Below are 12452 nucleotides of genomic sequence, written 5' to 3'. Positions count from 1 at the left end.
CCCGAGACCCTCCCTTTAGCATGATATGTGATATCCAACTCCTTCCCATTCCAATCCTGAGACCCTTCTGATAGCATGAGATGTGATATCTCAATGCTTCTAATACTAAACCTGAGATCCTTCCGATAGCATGAGAAGTGATATCTCAATGCTTCTAATACCAAACCTGGGACCCGTCCTATAACATGAGATATGATATCCAAATCCTTCCCATTCCAATCCTGAAACCCTTCCTTTAGCATGAGATGTGATATCTCAATGTTTCTAATAAAAAACCTGAGACCGTTCCTATAGCATGAGTTGGATATCACATCTCATGTTATAGGAAGGATCTCAGGTTTGGTATAAGAATTGAGATATCACATCTCTGCTATCGGAAGGGTCTCAGGATTGGAATGGGAAGGAGTTGGATATTCCAATCTCATGTTATAGGAAGGGTCTCAGGTTTGGTATTAGAAGCATTGAGATATCACATCTCATGCTATCGGAAGGATCTCAGGTTTGGTATTAGAAGCATTGAGATATCACATCTCATGCTATCAGAAGGGTCTCAGGATTGGAATGGGAAGGAGATGGATATCACATCTCATGCTAAAGGGAGGGTCTCAGGTTTGGAAGGGGAAGGATTTGGATATCACATCTCATGTTATCGGAAGGATCTCAGGTTTGGTATTAGAAGTATTGAGATATCACATCTCATGCTATAGGAAGGGTCTCAGGATTGGAATGGGAAGGAGTTGGATATCACATCTCATGCTAAAGGAAGGGTCTCAGGTTTGGTAGAAGCATTGAGATATCACATCTCATGCTATAGGAAGGGTCTCAGGATTGGAATGGGAAGGACTTAGATATCACATATCATGCTATAGGGAGGGTTTCCGTTTTGATATTAGAAGCATTGAGATATCACATCTCATGCTATCAGAAGTGTCTCAGGATTGGAATGGGAAGGAGCTGGATATCACATCTCATGCTAAAGGAAGGGTCTCAGGTTTGGAACGGGAAGGAGTTGGATATCCGATCTCATGTTATAGGAAGGGTCTAAGGTCTGGTATAAGCATTGAGATATCACATCTCTGCTATCGGAAGTGTCTCAGGATTGGAATGGGAAGGAGTTGGATATCCCATCTCATGTTATAGGAAGGGTCTCAGGTTTGGTATAAGCATTGAGATATCACATCTCATGCTATAGGAAGGGTCTCAGGATTGGAATGGGAAGGAGTTGGATATCACATCTCATGCTATAGGAAGGGTCTCAGGTTTGGTATAAGCATTGAGATATCACATCTCATGCTATAGGAAGGGTCTCAGGATTGGAATGGGAAGGAATTGTATATGACATCTCATGCCGTAGGAAGGGTCTCAGGTTTGGTATAAGCATTGAGATATCACATCTCATGCTATAGGAAGGGTCTCAGGATTGGAATGGGAAGGGGGTGGATATCACATCTCATGCTATAGGAAGGGTCTCAGGTTTGGTATAAGCATTGAGATATCACATCTCATGCTATAGGAAGGGTCTCAGGATTGGAATGGGAAGGAGTTGTATATGACATCTCATGCCGTAGGAAGGGTCTCAGGTTTGGTATAAGCATTGAGATATCACATCTCTGCTATCGGAAGGGTCTCAGGATTGGAATGGGAAGGAGTTGGATATCCCATCTCATGTTATAGGAAGAGTCTCAGGTTTGGTATTAGAAGCATTGAGATATCACATCTCATGCTATAGGAAGTGTCTCAGGATTGGAATGGGAAGGACTTGGATATCACATCTCATGCTATAGGGAGGCTCTCAAGTTTGATATTAGAAGCATTGAGATATCACATCTCATGCTATAGGAAGGGTCTCAGGATTGGAATGGGAATGAGTCGGATATCACATCTCATGCTATAGGAAGGGTCTCAGGTTTGGTATAAGCAGTGAGATATCACATCTCATGCTATAGGAAGTGTCTCAGGATTGGAATGGGAAGGAGTTGGATATCACATCTCATGTTATAGGAAGGATCTCAGGTTTGGTATAAGAATTGAGATATCACATCTCTGCTATCGGAAGGGTCTCAGGATTGGAATTTGAAGGAGTTGGATATTCCAATCTCATGTTATAGGAAGGGTCTCAGGTTTGGTATTAGAAGCATTGAGATATCACATCTCATGCTATAGGAAGGGTCTCAGGATTGGAATGGGAAGGACTTGGATATCACATCTCATGCTATAGGGAGGGTCTCAAGTTTGATATTAGAAGCATTGAGATGTCACATCTCATGATATCGGAAGGGTCTCAGGATTGGAATGGGAAGGAGTTGGATATCACATCTCATGATAAAGGAAGGGTCTAAGGTTTGGAAGGGGAAGGATTTGGATATCACATCTCATGTTATAGGACGGGTCTCAGGTTTGGTATTAGAAGCATTGAGATATCAAGTCTCATGGTATAGGAAGGGGCTCAGAATTGGAATGGGAAGGAGTTGGATATCACATCTCAAGCTATAGGAAGGGTCTCAGGATTGGAATGGGAAGGACTTGGATATCACATCTCATGCTATAGGGAGTGTCTCAAGTTTGATATTAGAAGCATTGAGATATCACATCTCATGATATCGGAAGGGTCTCAGGATTGGAATGGGAAGGAGTTGGATTTCACATCTCATGATAAAGGAAGGGTCTAAGGTTTGGAAGGGGAAGGATTTGGATATCACATCTCATGTTATAGGACGGGTCTCAGGTTTGGTATTAGAAGCATTGAGATATCAAGTCTCATGGTATAGGAAGGGGCTAAGAATTGGAATGGGAAGGAGTTGGATATCAAGTCTCATGGTATAGGAAGGGGCTCAGAATTGGAATGGGAAGGAGTTGGATATCACATCTCATGCTAAAGGGAGGGTCTCAGGTTTGGAAGGGGAAGGATTTGGATATAACATCTCATGTTATAGGAAGGATCTCAGGTTTGGTATTAGAAGCATTGAGATATCACATCTCAAGCTATCGGAAGGATCTCAGGTTTGGTATTAGAAGCATTGAGATATCACATCTCATGCTATCAGAAGGGTCTCAGGATTGGAAGGGGAAGGATTTGGATATCACATCTCATGTTATCGGAAGGATCTCAGGTTTGGTATTAGAAGTATTGAGATATCACATCTCATGCTATAGGAAGGGTCTCAGGATTGGAATGGGAAGGACTTGGATATCACATCTCATGCTATAGGGAGGCTCTCAAGTTTGATATTAGAAGCATTGAGATATCACATCTCATGCTATAGGAAGGGTCTCAGGATTGGAATGGGAAGGAGTCGGATATCACATCTCATGCTATAGGAAGGGTCTCAGGATTGGAATGGGAAGGAGTCGGATATCACATCTCATGCTATAGGAAGGGTCTCAGGTTTGGTATAAGCAGTGAGATATCACATCTCATGCTATAGGAAGTGTCTCAGGATTGGAATGGGAAGGAGTTGGATATCACATCTCATGTTATAGGAAGGATCTCAGGTTTGGTATAAGAATTGAGATATCACATCTCTGCTATTGGAAGGGTCTCAGGATTGGAATTTGAAGGAGTTGGATATTCCAATCTCATGTTATAGGAAGGGTCTCAGGTTTGGTATTAGAAGCATTGAGATATCACATTTCATGCTATAGGAAGGGTCTCAGGATTGGAATGGGAAGGACTTGGATATCACATCTCATGCTATAGGGAGGGTCTCAAGTTTGATATTAGAAGCATTGAGATATTACATCTCATGATATCGGAAGGGTCTCAGGATTGGAATGGGAAGGAGTTGGATATCACATCTCATGATAAAGGAAGGGTCTAAGGTTTGGAAGGGGAAGGATTTGGATATCACATCTCATGTTATAGGACGGGTCTCAGGTTTGGTATTAGAAGCATTGAGATATCAAGTCTCATGGTATAGGAAGGGGATCAGAATTGGAATGGGAAGGAGTTGGATGTCACATCTCAAGCTATAGGAAGGGTCTCAGGATTGGAATGGGAAGGACTTGGATATCACATCTCATGCTATAGGGAGGGTCTCAAGTTTGATATTAGAAGCATTGAGATATCACATCTCATGATATTGGAAGGGTCTAAGGATTGGAATGGGAAGGAGTTGGATATCACATCTCATCATAAAGGAAGGGTCTAAGGTTTGGAAGGGGAAGGATTTGGATATCACCTCTCATGTTATAGGACGGGTCTCAGGTTTGGTATTAGAAGCATTGAGATATCAAGTCTCATGGTATAGGAAGGGGCTCAGAATTGGAATGGGAAGGAGTTGGATATCAAGTCTCATGGTATAGGAAGGGGCTCAGAATTGGAATGGGAAGGAGTTGGATATCACATCTCATGCTAAAGGGAGGGTCTCAGGTTTGGAAGGGGAAGGATTTGGATATCACATCTCATGTTATAGGAAGGATCTCAGGTTTGGTATTAGAAGCATTGAGATATCACATCTCATGCTATCGGAAGGATCTCAGGTTTGGTATTAGAAGCATTGAGATATCACATCTCATGTTATCGGAAGGATCTCAGGTTTGGTATTAGAAGTATTGAGATATCACAACTCATGCTATAGGAAGGGTCTCAGGATTGGAATGGGAGGGAGTTGGATATCACATCTCATGCTAAAGGAAGGGTCTCAGGTTTGGTAGAAGCATTGAGATATCACATCTCATGCTATAGGAAGGGTCTCAGGATTGGAATGGGAAGGAGTTGGATATCACATCTCATGCCGTAGGAAGGGTCTCAGGTTTGGTATAAGCATTGAGATATCACATGTCATGCTATAGGAAGGGTCTCAGGATTGGAATGGGAAGGAGTTGTATATGACATCTCATGCCGTAGGAAGGGTCTCAGGTTTGGTATAAGCATTGAGATATCACATCTCATGCTATAGGAAGGGTCTCAGGATTGGAATGGGAAGGAGTTGGATATCACATCTCATGCTATAGGAAGGGTCTCAGGTTTGGTATAAGCATTGAGATATCACATCTCATGCTATAGGAATGGTCTCAGGATTGGAATGGGAAGGAGTTGTATATGACATCTCATGCCGTAGGAAGGGTCTCAGGTTTGATATAAGCATTGAGATATCACATCTCTGCTATCGGAAGGGTCTCAGGATTGGAATGGGAAGGAGTTGGATATCCCATCTCATGTTATAGGAAGAGTCTCAGGTTTGATATTAGAAGCATTGAGATATCACATCTCATGCTATAGGAAGTGTCTCAGGATTGGAATGGGAAGGACTTGGATATCACATCTCATGCTATAGGGAGGCTCTCAAGTTTGATATTAGAAGCATTGAGATATCACATCTCTTGCTATAGGAAGGGTCTCAGGATTGGAATGGGAAGGAGTTGGATATCACATCTCATGCTATAGGAAGGGTCTCAGGTTTGGTATAAGCAGTGAGATATCACATCTCATGCTATAGGAAGTGTCTCAGGATTGGAATGGGAAGGAGTTGGATATCACATCTCATGTTATAGGAAGGATCTCAGGTTTGGTATAAGAATTGAGATATCACATCTCTGCTATCGGAAGGGTCTCAGGATTAGAATGGGAAGGAGTTGGATATTCCAATCTCATGTTATAGGAAGGGTCTCAGGTTTGGTATCAGAAGCATTGAGATATCACATCTCATGCTATAGGAAGGGTCTCAGGATTGGAATGGGAAGGACTTGGATATCACATCTCATGCTATAGGGAGGGTCTCAAGTTTGATATTAGAAGCATTGAGATATCACATCTCATGATATCGGAAGGGTCTCAGGATTGGAATGGGAAGGAGTTGGATATCACATCTCATGATAAAGGAAGGGTCTAAGGTTTGGAAGGGGAAGGATTTGGATATCACATCTCATGTTATAGGACGGGTCTCAGGTTTGGTATTAGAAGCATTGAGATATCAAGTCTCATGGTATAGGAAGGGGCTCAGAATTGGAATGGGAAGGAGTTGGATATCACATCTCAAGCTATAGGAAGGGTCTCAGGATTGGAATGGGAAGGACTTGGATATCACATCTCATGCTATAGGGAGTGTCTCAAGTTTGATATTAGAAGCATTGAGATATCACATCTCATGATATCGGAAGGGTCTCAGGATTGGAATGGGAAGGAGTTGGATATCACATCTCATGATAAAGGAAGGGTCTAAGGTTTGGAAGGGGAAGGATTTGGATATCACATCTCATGTTATAGGACGGGTCTCAGGTTTGGTATTAGAAGCATTGAGATATCAAGTCTCATGGTATAGGAAGGGGCTAAGAATTGGAATGGGAAGGAGTTGGATATCAAGTCTCATGGTATAGGAAGGGGCTCAGAATTGGAATGGGAAGGAGTTGGATATCACATCTCATGCTAAAGGGAGGGTCTCAGGTTTGGAAGGGGAAGGATTTGGATATAACATCTCATGTTATAGGAAGGATCTCAGGTTTGGTATTAGAAGCATTGAGATATCACATCTTAAGCTATCGGAAGGATCTCAGGTTTGGTATTAGAAGCATTGAGATATCACATCTCATGCTATCAGAAGGGTCTCAGGATTGGAAGGGGAAGGATTTGGATATCACATCTCATGTTATCGGAAGGATCTCAGGTTTGGTATTAGAAGTATTGAGATATCACATCTCATGCTATAGGAAGGGTCTCAGGATTGGAATGGGAAGGAGTTGGATATCACATCTCATGCTAAAGGAAGGGTCTCAGGTTTGGTAGAAGCATTGAGATATCACATCTCATGCTATAGGAAGGGTCTCAGTTTTGATATTAGAAGCATTGAGATATCACATCTCATGCTATTCGAAGTGTCTCAGGATTGGAATGGGAAGGAGCTGGATTTCACATCTCATGCTAAAGGAAGGGTCTCAGGTTTGGAATGGGAAGGAGTTGGATATCACATCTCATGTTGTAGGAAGGGTCTCAGGTTTGGTATAAGCATTGAGATATCACATCTCTGCTATCGGAAGTGTCTCAGGATTGGAATGGGAAGGAGTTGGATATCCCATCTCATGTTATAGGACGGGTCTCAGGTTTGTTATTAGAATCATTGAGATATCATATTGCATGCTGTAGGAAGGGTCTAAGGATTGGAATGGGAAGGACTTGGATATCACATCTCATGCTATAGATAGGCTCTCAGGTTTGGAAAGGGAAGGAGTTGGATATCACATTTCATGTTAGAGGAAGGATCTCAGGTTCGGTATTAGAGGCATTGAGATATCACATCTCATGCTATAGGAAGGGTCTCAGGATTGGAATGGGAAGGAGTTGGGTATCACATCTCATGCTATAGGAAGGGTCTCAGGTTTGGTATAAGCATTGAGATTTCACATCTCATGCTATAGGAAGGGTCTCAGGATTGGAATGGGAAGGAGTTGGATATCACATCTCATGTTATAGGAAGGATCTCAGGTTTGGTATAAGCATTGAGATATCACATCTCTGCTATCGGAAGGGTCTCGGGATTGGAATGGGAAGGAGTTGGATATCCCATCTCATGTTATAGGAAGAGTCTCAGGTTTGGTATTAGAAGCATTGAGATATCACATCTCATGCTATAGGAAGTGTCTCAGGATTGGAATGGGAAGGACTTGGATATCACTACTCATGCTATAGGGAGGGTCTCAAGTTTGATATTAGAAGCATTGAGATATCACATCTCATGCTATAGGAAGGGTCTCAGGATTGGAATGGGAAGGAGTTGGATATCACATCTCATGCTATAGGAAGGGTCTCACGTTTGGTATAAGCAGTGAGATATCACATCTCATGCTATAGGAAGGGTCTCAGGATTGGAATGGGAAGGAGTTGGATATCACATCTCATGTTATAGGAAGGATATCAGGTTTCGTATAAGCATTGAGATATCACATCTCTGCTATCGGAAGGGTCTCAGGATTGGAATGGGAAGGAGTTGGATATTCCCATCTCATGTTATAGGAAGGGTCTCAGGTTTGGTATTAGAAGCATTGAGATATCACATCTCATGCTGTATAAAGGGTCTCAGGATTGGAATGGGAAGGAGTTGGATATCACATCTCATGCTAAAGGGAGAGTCTCAGGTTTGGAAGGGGAAGGATTTGGATATCACATCTCATGTTATAGGAAGGATCACAGGTTTGGTATTAGAAGCATTGAGATATCACATCTCATGCTATCGGAAGGGTCTCAGGATTGGAATGGGAAGGAGTTGGATATCACATCTCATGCTATAGGAAGGGTCTCAGGTTTGGAAGGGGAAGGATTTGGATATCACATCTCATGTTATAGGAAGGATCACAGGTTTGGTATTAGAAGCATTGAGATATCACATCTCATGCTATAGGAAGGGTCTCAGGATTGGAATGGGAAGGAGTTGGATATCACATCTCATGCTATAGGAAGGGTCTCAGGTTTGGTATAAGCAGTGAGATATCACATCTCATTCTATAGGAAGTGTCTCAGGATTGGAATGGGAAGGAGTTGGATATCACATCTCATGTTATAGGAAGGATCTCAGGTTTGGTATAAGAATTGAGATATCACATCTCTGCTATCGGAAGGGTCTCAGGATTGGAATTTGAAGGAGTTGGATATTCCAATCTCATGTTATAGGAAGGGTCTCAGGTTTGGTATTAGAAGCATTGAGATATCACATCTCATGCTATAGGAAGGGTCTCAGGATTGGAATGGGAAGGACTTGGATATCACATCTCATGCTATAGGGAGGGTCTCAAGTTTGATATTAGAAGCATTGAGATATCACATCTCATGATATCGGAAGGGTCTCAGGATTGGAATGGGAAGGAATTGGATATCACATCTCATCATAAAGGAAGGGTCTAAGGTTTGGAAGGGGAAGGATTTGGATATCACATCTCATGTTATAGGACGGGTCTCAGGTTTGGTATTAGAAGCATTGAGATATCAAGTCTCATGGTATAGGAAGGGGCTCAGAATTGGAATGGGAAGGAGTTGGATATCAAGTCTCATGGTATAGGAAGGGGCTCAGAATTGGAATGGGAAGGAGTTGGATATCACATCTCATGCTAAAGGGAGGGTCTCAGGTTTGGAAGGGGAAGGATTTGGATATCACATCTCATGTTATAGGAAGGATCTCAGGTTTGGTATTAGAAGCATTGAGATATCACATCTCATGCTATCGGAAGGATCTCAGGTTTGGTATTAGAAGCATTGAGATATCACATCTCATGCTATCAGAAGGGTCTCAGGATTGGAAGGGGAAGGATTTGGATATCACATCTCATGTTATCGGAAGGATCTCAGGTTTGGAATGGGAGGGAGTTGGATATCACATCTCATGCTAAAGGAAGGGTCTCAGGTTTGGTAGAAGCATTGAGATATCACATCTCATGCTATAGGAAGGGTCTCAGGATTGGAATGGGAAGGAGTTGGATATCACATCTCATGCTATAGGAAGGGTCTCAGGTTTGGTATAAGCATTGAGATATCACATGTCATGCTATAGGAAGGGTCTCAGGATTGGAATGGGAAGGAGTTGTATATGACATCTCATGCCGTAGGAAGGGTCTCAGGTTTGGTATAAGCATTGAGATATCACATCTCATGCTATAGGAAGGGTCTCAGGATTGGAATGGGAAGGAGTTGGATATCACATCTCATGCTATAGGAAGGGTCTCAGGTTTGGTATAAGCATTGAGATATCACATCTCATGCTATAGGAAGGGTCTCAGGATTGGAATGGGAAGGAGTTGTATATGACATCTCATGCCGTAGGAAGGGTCTCAGGTTTGATATAAGCATTGAGATATCACATCTCTGCTATCGGAAGGGTCTCAGGATTGGAATGGGAAGGAGTTGGATATCCCATCTCATGTTATAGGAAGAGTCTCAGGTTTGGTATTAGAAGCATTGAGATATCACATCTCATGCTATAGGAAGTGTCTCAGGATTGGAATGGGAAGGACTTGGATATCACATCTCATGCTATAGGGAGGATCTCAAGTTTGATATTAGAAGCATTGAGATATCACATCTCTTGCTATAGGAAGGGTCTCAGGATTGGAATGGGAAGGAGTTGGATATCACATCTCATGCTATAGGAAGGGTCTCAGGTTTGGTATAAGCAGTGAGATATCACATCTCATGCTATAGGAAGTGTCTCAGGATTGGAATGGGAAGGAGTTGGATATCACATCTCATGTTATAGGAAGGATCTCAGGTTTGGTATAAGAATTGAGATATCACATCTCTGCTATCGGAAGGGTCTCAGGATTAGAATGGGAAGGAGTTGGATATTCCAATCTCATGTTATAGGAAGGGTCTCAGGTTTGGTATTAGAAGCATTGAGATATCACATCTCATGCTATAGGAAGGGTCTCAGGATTGGAATGGGAAGGACTTGGATATCACATCTCATGCTATAGGGAGGGTCTCAAGTTTGATATTAGAAGCATTGAGATATCACATCTCATGATATCGGAAGGGTCTCAGGATTGGAATGGGAAGGAGTTGGATATCACATCTCATGATAAAGGAAGGGTCTAAGGTTTGGAAGGGGAAGGATTTGGATATCACATCTCATGTTATAGGACGGGTCTCAGGTTTGGTATTAGAAGCATTGAGATATCAAGTCTCATGGTATAGGAAGGGGCTCAGAATTGGAATGGGAAGGAGTTGGATATCACATCTCAAGCTATAGGAAGGGTCTCAGGATTGGAATGGGAAGGACTTGGATATCACATCTCATGCTATAGGGAGTGTCTCAAGTTTGATATTAGAAGCATTGAGATATCACATCTCATGATATCGGAAGGGTCTCAGGATTGGAATGGGAAGGAGTTGGATATCACATCTCATGATAAAGGAAGGGTCTAAGGTTTGGAAGGGGAAGGATTTGGATATCACATCTCATGTTATAGGACGGGTCTCAGGTTTGGTATTGGAAGCATTGAGATATCAAGTCTCATGGTATAGGAAGGGGCTAAGAATTGGAATGGGAAGGAGTTGGATATCAAGTCTCATGGTATAGGAAGGGGCTCAGAATTGGAATGGGAAGGAGTTGGATATCACATCTCATGCTAAAGGGAGGGTCTCAGGTTTGGAAGGGGAAGGATTTGGATGTAACATCTCATGTTATAGGAAGGATCTCAGGTTTGGTATTAGAAGCATTGAGATATCACATCTCAAGCTATCGGAAGGATCTCAGGTTTGGTATTAGAAGCATTGAGATATCACATCTCATGCTATCAGAAGGGTCTCAGGATTGGAAGGGGAAGGATTTGGATATCACATCTCATGTTATCGGAAGGATCTCAGGTTTGGTATTAGAAGTATTGAGATATCACATCTCATGCTATAGGAAGGGTCTCAGGATTGGAATGGGAAGGAGTTGGATATCACATCTCATGCTAAAGGAAGGGTCTCAGGTTTGGTAGAAGCATTGAGATATCACATCTCATGCTATAGGAAGGGTCTCAGGATTGGAATGGGAAGGACTTAGATATCACATATCATGCTATAGGGAGGGTCTCAGTTTTGATATTAGAAGCATTGAGATATCACATCTCATGCTATTCGAAGTGTCTCAGGATTGGAATGGGAAGGAGCTGGATATCACATCTCATGCTAAAGGAAGGGTCTCAGGTTTGGAATGGGAAGGAGTTGGATATCACATCTCATGTTATAGGAAGGGTCTCAGGTTTGGTATAAGCATTGAGATATCACATCTCTGCTATCGGAAGTGTCTCAGGATTGGAATGGGAAGGAGTTGGATATCCCATCTCATGTTATAGGACGGGTCTCAGGTTTGTTATTAGAATCATTGAGATATCATATTGCATGCTGTAGGAAGGGTCTAAGGATTGGAATGGGAAGGACTTGGATATCACATCTCATGCTATAGATAGGCTCTCAGGTTTGGAAAGGGAAGGAGTTGGATATCACATTTCATGTTAGAGGAAGGATCTCAGGTTCGGTATTAGACACATTGAGATATCACATCTAATGCTATAGGAAGGGTCTCAGGATTGGAATGGGAAGGAGTTGGGTATCACATCTCATGCTATAGGAAGGGTCTCAGGTTTGGTATAAGCATTGAGATTTCACATCTCATGCTATAGGAAGGGTCTCAGGATTGGAATGGGAAGGAGTTGGATATCACATCTCATGTTATAGGAAGGATCTCAGGTTTGGTATAAGCATTGAGATATCACATCTCTGCTATCGGAAGGGTCTCGGGATTGGAATGGGAAGGAGTTGGATATCCCATCTCATGTTATAGGAAGAGTCTCACGTTTGGTATTAGAAGCATTGAGATATCACATCTCATGCTATAGGAAGTGTCTCAGGATTGGAATGGGAAGGACTTGGAATCACTACTCATGCTATAGGGAGGGTCTCAAGTTTGATATTAGAAGCATTGAGATATCACATCTCATGCTATAGGAAGGGTCTCAGGATTGGAATGGGAAGGAGTTGGATATCA

The sequence above is a fragment of the Ambystoma mexicanum genome, chromosome 4q (genome assembly GCF_040938575.1).
Source record: "Ambystoma mexicanum isolate Mex_15411 chromosome 4q, UKY_AmexF1_1, whole genome shotgun sequence".
NCBI classification, from domain to species: Eukaryota; Metazoa; Chordata; class Amphibia; order Caudata; family Ambystomatidae; genus Ambystoma; species Ambystoma mexicanum.
The sequence above is the reverse complement of the archived record's forward strand: the minus strand, read 5'-3'. Positions refer to the sequence as shown.